The 6,764-nt window shown below is 43.5% G+C and overlaps 1 long non-coding RNA gene across 5 annotated transcripts in view; it reads left to right on the top strand.

Moving 5' to 3' along the window:
• Positions 1-674: 674 nt before the first annotated feature.
• The window catches only part of LOC127118767 (uncharacterized), a 32,034-nt gene continuing 25,944 nt past the window's right edge, over positions 675-6,764 (top strand). For 2 of the 5 annotated variants that reach the window (XR_007802342.1, XR_007802358.1), the window contains exons 1-3: positions 1,364-1,686; positions 1,805-1,973; positions 2,076-2,492. This is a non-coding gene — a long non-coding RNA (uncharacterized LOC127118767). The other 3 variants (XR_007802355.1, XR_007802340.1, XR_007802338.1) reach the window with 3 other exon arrangements.

Raw genomic sequence — 6,764 nt, 5'->3', positions numbered from 1 at the left:
CAGGTACGTGATCCTCCTTCCGCTTTCTCCTTCGTTGCGCCTTTCTTAGGGTTCGTCCTCTCGTTGATTTTCGTTTTGCTTTGATTTGGGATTTAGGGTTTGTCTGGGATTTTTCGCCTCCTTGTTTCTGTTGTTCTCTTCAAAATCGCCTCCCCTCTGATTCGCTTCCTTCTCCTTTTATCTTCACAGCTTTAGGGTTTAGGGTTGTTGCCTGGAATTCCAAAGAATATCTTCTGCAAACTACTTTTGATGCGCTCAGTTGGGATTGGCCTTTTTGATGCTTGATTCTGAAAAGGTAACCTGAACTCATGCCTTCCCTTTGAATTTTGTCTCAATGCCGATTTGGGAATTTTTCTGACTTTTCACTGCTTTGGCTAATTACTTGTTACTGCAGTGAAAAAAATGGAGCATTGGTTTTTTCCTGAAGGATAAACAAACAAGACCTGAGGTTCAATATTGGGTTCTACAGGAGATTGATTCTGACAACCAAGTGCACTTCTCAATTTGGCAGATTCTTCAAGTTTTCTACCAACAAGTTGTCTATGTAGTGTCTGATCATCACAATTCAGGTGAAGTCCAACAACCACTATGCTTTCAGACAGTTGTGAGGGCTTCTTGAAAAACCTATGACCCATATACTTCAACTGAAAGTTTACAGCCCATTGACGCTTGAGACTAGTCAAAATCTCAGGATTGTAAGTTTTGTTTTCATTTTCAACATCAGGTGGACTTGAAAAGCCCTTAAACAATTTTGTTACTTGATACTGCAGCCTCTGAAAGTGGCTACCATTGTTATCATATTTTGATGAATGCAAGTGAGACTCAACATCAGCTCTAGTTTCATTTGATTCACTTTCTGGACCTAACTGAAGGCTGTGAGATGCAGAATTAGGACTGAACTCAAACCTTTGCATAAATGCCTGTACCAGAAATCCAACCTGGAAAATTTCATGACAGTAGGAACCAATCTCGAATTTCCAGCCGAAGGATAAAATAACCGTAACAGAACTTCATCTGATTCTTAACCAACAATATTCATCAAGCCTATTGTTAATGCCACGGTGAAACCAGTAAGTCTTCATTTTGCCTGTTTCAATCTACAAATAGTTTCGGTTTTGGGTAAAACTATTGTGGCTTCCATTCATGTTTTTTTTTTGTCTACTGCAGGGCCAATTGTAGGTTTGTTATGGCCTTTTGTTGGTTAAATCATGGAGATTTGGCCTTGTAATGTGGTGTATTGTGAGCAAGGAATGAGCACACTCATGTGGTGCTGCTGCAGTTGGTTTTATGCTTATGTGGTAATGTTGGTTTGTTGCAAGTTGGATTTCATACTGCAGGTCAGGTCCACTTGTGTAAGGTTGGTTGCATTGGTTTTTTTTAGAAAATTTACATGACAGGTCCTACTGCAAGTTTGATAGAGGCTTTAGGTTTATGATTTGCTACATGACTTGGCCTAGATGCCTTACCAATTACTTGATGTAAACTGATACATTGCAGGATTACTTGGCTTCCCTGGATGCATGTCTGTTTGGATGGTTTGTTATACTGCATTGGTTTGCTCCTCATGGCTGCATATATATTCTGCAGATGTATCATGACTTGGTCTCACTGCCTATAGCAAGCACTCATCCTGATTGGTGTAGTATGGGTGTATTTGCAGGCCTGCTATTGCAGTGATTTGGCAAGGTTTGGATTCAAGTTTATATTGTTATTTGGATTGTTCACGCTACATGTGCAAGGGATTGGAATGGTAGGTCATGAAATTGGAACTGACTGTTGTAATATTGTATGTTGTTGCTTGCAGGATTTGATGTTACATGATGTTGCTCATGATGTGAACGCAAGGTTTGTTAAGGGGTTGCTTAATATTTTGGTTGTGGCAATGTGAGGAAGTTGCAGGCCTACTGTTTTGATGCAATTGAAGTGTGTTATGGTTGCAGGTTGTAAGCATGGTTGTTTGTTGGCTGATGATTGTAAGTGGTGGTATTGCAGTTGGAGTTGATTGCGTTGAGATGTTGCAACAAACATCAGCTCATCTTCTGGTCATCCCTTATGTGAAGGTTTTTTTTTGCTAGAGTTGCTCCTGAGCGAAAGGAACTTATCTTGACCACTTTCAAAACAGTTGGACGGGTAACATTGATGTGCGGGGATGGAACCAATGATGTTGGAGCTTTAAAGCAGGCCCATGTAGGAGTTGCTCTTCTGAATGCGATGCCGCCAGCCAAAGGTGGAAACTCCTCTTCAAATTCATCCGCCGAAGACAGTTCAAAACCCCACTAGCCATTCAGCTGTTAACCGTCATGAAACCGCCATTGTTGTGTTGGATTGTGAGCAGGGGTTTCCAGGTTGCAGCTTCCATGCCGTTATCATCATGACAAACTCAAGGTCAAGTATAGGCTCCACTGGTTATGTGCTTATGGTGCTGCTACAAAATAATAGACAAGGCAAAGTGTGTGCAGTAGGTTGTAGCATGAACTGCTGCAGCAGCAGGGGTAGCATAGTGTCTCCATTGGTTAGGTCATGTATTTGCATTGCCTTGATTTTGACATGATTGTGCATCCGTACTGGCTCACTTCAGGTTGTGGGTTACTTCCTTGTTTTCTTTTGCCGCTCACGCAGGTTATGGCTTCATGTGTTGGACATACAAAGTTTCATGACACCAACAAGAATCATGAAGCATTATGCTTACTTGGCCAATCCAAGATCAAAATGGAATATGGGAGATCGAGGTCAAGATTAGGAAAAGGATTTGGGATTTTAGAGTTTTTAGGATTGGGTTGACTTTGGTCAAAGTTGACCAAAAAGTCAACTGTTGACCAAAGTCAACAATTGGCCAAAAGTGTCAATTTTTGTATTTTCTTTGTAAATGGAATTCAATGGACAATTATGGGTGAATTTAGGGTTTAATGAAATTGGGTTGACTTTGGTCAAAGTTGACCAAAAAGTCAACTGTTGACCAAAGTCAACAGTTGGTCAAAAATGCCAAATTTTGTATTTTTTGTATGGAATCAAATGTAATGAAATAAAATTGAAATGGATTAACAAAATGGTTTGAAGTTGGTTTCACAATTGGTTTAATCATGACTTGAATGTTTGACTTTTGAAAAGAAAACAACTTGACTGATAATGTGTATGAACAAAAACCATGAAATGAGACCATAAGGTTATAGTATCCATGAACCAATAACGTGACTGGCACGTGGTTAGAAACACAAGAAAACTTGGTTGTTCAGATGACCCAGACCATAGATGTACCCACAATCACAACACCATGACTTTGAATCAAAACCAATCCTCATATAAAAACAAAGATAAGTTAGGTCAAGCATGCCAAACGAACATAAAAATTCAGGATCAAAATCGGGGTATGACAGCTGCCCCTATTTAAGCGTCTTCAACTAGAGAAAATGAAGCAGGACGTTCTTCATATGATCATAGTGGGAGATGATTAAATACTAAGAAGACCCGGATTTTGATCCTGAATCCCCATGAAATAGTTAACAATGTCTGTCAGAATCGGCAAAGAAGCAATCTCGAAAGAAGAGTCCGTCTGGTACGGTGAAAATCGGCCTGAGTACCGAAACAGAAAGTTGACCTGGATACCAAAATAAATGGTAACACAGGAATACCCATGGCCTGAACGCCACACATTAGTCTGAACACTAAGCATTGGAATATGAGAGTATCAATGTTGGTCTGATCACCGGAAATCTGGTCTGAACTCCACTTCGATCTGGAAATCGGAAACTGGCTTGAATGCCACTTCGGTCTGGATACCGGGAACTGGCCTGGAATGCCACTTCGGTCTGGATACCGGGAAAACTGGCCTGAATGCCACTTCGGTCTGGATACCGGGAACTGGCCTGGAACACCGGCTTACTGGTCTGAATACCATAAGTTCTTCAACCTGATTGTCGAAAACTTCTTCGATCTGGAAATCGGAAACTGGCCTGAATGCCACTTCGGTCTGGATACCGGGAACTGGCCTGAATGCCACTTCGGTCTGGATACCGGGAAAACTGGCCTGAATGCCACTTCGGTCTGGATACCGGGAAAACTGGCCTGGACTGCCACTTCGGTCTGAATACCGCCTCGGTCTGAACACCGGAATACTGGTCTGAATACCATAAGTTCTTCAACCTGATTGTCGAAAACTTCTTCGATCTGGAAATCGGAAACTGGCCTGAATGCCACTTCGGTCTGGATACCGGGAACTGGCCTGAATGCCACTTCGGTCTGGATACCGGGAAAACTGGCCTGAATGCCACTTCGGTCTGGATACCGGGAACTGGCCTGGAATGCCACTTCGGTCTGGATACCGGGAAAACTGGCCTGGAATGCCACTTTGGTCTAGATACCGGGAAAACTGGCCTGAATGCCATTTCGGTCTGGATACCGGGAAAACTGGCCTGGAATGCCACTTCGGTCTGGATACCGGGAAAACTGGCCTGAATGCCATTTCGGTCTGGATACCGGGAACTGGCCTGGAATGTCACTTCGGTCTGGATACCGTCTCGGTCTGAACACCGGAAAATTGGCCTGAATGCCATAAGTACATCGACCTGATCGTCGGAAACTTCTTCGATCTGGAAGTCGGAAATTGGCCTGAACGCCACTTCGGTCTGAATACCGCCTCGGTCTGAACACCGGAAAATTCTTCATGTCTATCAGCATCGGCGAAGATAACAAAAAAGTGATACGTGAGCCGGCACGCATGCCAAAGACCTATGCTGGGGATAACAATCGAAAGATTGACCAAAGAGTGCATGAGATATATTATCTGTAGCCGTCAAAATGTAGATAATACACTCACATGGAAGATTATCCATAACCGGGTTGTAGGTTGTTAAATGAATAATCGACCGAAAAGAAAAGTATCAGGGTACCAGGGCTAGGCATGCAAAAGATGACCAATCAAAAGAGGATAAAGTTGCTAACTCGGAGCAAATACCCAAAAGAAAGGGGAAGACCCACTGGGGACAATACTGCTTGATCAGGGCAAGTATCCAAAGGGGACAAGACTATCAATACCACAAAGAGGGGATTACATCTACCGGTTTGTAGGCAGAAAACCACAGAAAGGTAACCAGTCATCGATAGGATGAGCACAAAGGGTTAACTCTGCCAAAGGGATGAAAGTGGGATTTTACAACTACCAACTAGTAGAAAACCACAAAGATAGGACTTACAAATACCGGTTCGTTGGTAGAAGCCAAAAATTCCGCTGAGGATGAGATGAATGAGTGCCGGTTAGTGAGCAAACATTCATTTATGCCCCAGAGAAGCACAAGAGACAGCCAACAAAGAAAACCAGTTTAGGATCGAGCCAAAAAGGCAGACTGAATCAGGACTCATCCTAATGAGGAAAGAACTCAATAGGGAAAACCCATCCCAATGTGTGTTGGGAGGGAACGGAAACAACCGTCATCCACGAGGATGTAACTCAGTGGGGAGCGCAGAAGGAAATGGTAGACACTTTCTGCTTAAGGGGTCGACTTTATATGGAGAGATCAGACACGCCCACATATGCTAGGGGAATTGAACCAAGCTTGCAAAATGATGCCAACTTCGGGGAGTAACACTGCTGGGGATACCCACTCAACTAAGGGGTCACTTGTTGGGAAAACACCAACTTCTCAACCATGCTGATGAACCCAATTCTGAAGCCGATCCAATGGCGCGATGCTAAACTCTTTCCAACAACCCAATCTCGGCTGGTCACCACGGCCTAGGGCTAATGGACATGTTTGCAATATTGATGCATGAGTTTTTTTGTTTTACACAATGCCCCATGATCATGGAAATGCTATGCACTAATGATGCAATATGCTATGCTTATCTAAATGATGAATGCATAAACACACGTCTCCTCCAGAGACAACACCGGGGACCTCCAGGAACTGTGCTGAGGATCTTATAACCACGTCAACTTCCACCCTGCTGGGGAAAGACAAACCTTGCTGGGGATGCACTCCATCGAACCCGAACTGCTTGGAGATTACCCTGCTAGGGGAGGCAACCCATTCTTATCTCTACTGGGGATGATTTTCTCCAAACCCGATCCGCTTGGGGATCTCACTGAGGGAAAACCATCAACACAAACCCTACTGGGAAGGCAGTAACCTTCAGGCTCGCTGAGGAGACACTGATCTCAAATCTGTTAGGGAGGTAACCCTATCACACCTACTGGGGAAATACAGCTTATTAGACACGGAACACCTGTCGAGTCGCCGAATTGCGGCATCCATCGTCCACCCACAGTGTCGGCTCTCCCTCTTTTACGAACTCCCAGACGCTTCTGGACTTTTCTGCTCCATCATCTTGTATTCCCAATCTCGTCCGTACTCCACGGAGATCGAACTCCTGGTATTCATACAAACTTTCCAATCATCAGACTTTGAAGAGTCTTCTTGATTAACTTTCCAGGACTGTCGTCGTAATCCTTCACTGTCTTTTCATCCTTCAACTATCTCTTGCCCCTGATCAGGCTCTGCAGCAGGGATCGTTAGATAAAAGCGTGCCCCAGGTATGCCCCAGGTGTTCCGATCTTTCAACGCCTAAGTCACTCAAACTTCCGAATAAGATTTCCAGATTTCAACCTCATAAGCATGCATCGGAAGGGACCTCTATGTTTCAAAATGCAAATATTCTTATCAAAATAAACGGATGTTTTCGTAATCAAAATGGTAATGACACAAAAACAAAATTTATTTGACCGAACACACGCTTTATTGACTGGAATAAAAGATGGCTCACAACCGAGC

This window comes from Lathyrus oleraceus, chromosome 1 (assembly GCF_024323335.1).
Source record: "Lathyrus oleraceus cultivar Zhongwan6 chromosome 1, CAAS_Psat_ZW6_1.0, whole genome shotgun sequence".
In the NCBI taxonomy this organism is placed as follows: Eukaryota; Viridiplantae; Streptophyta; class Magnoliopsida; order Fabales; family Fabaceae; genus Lathyrus; species Lathyrus oleraceus.
This window is presented reverse-complemented; position numbering and strand designations above follow the sequence as displayed.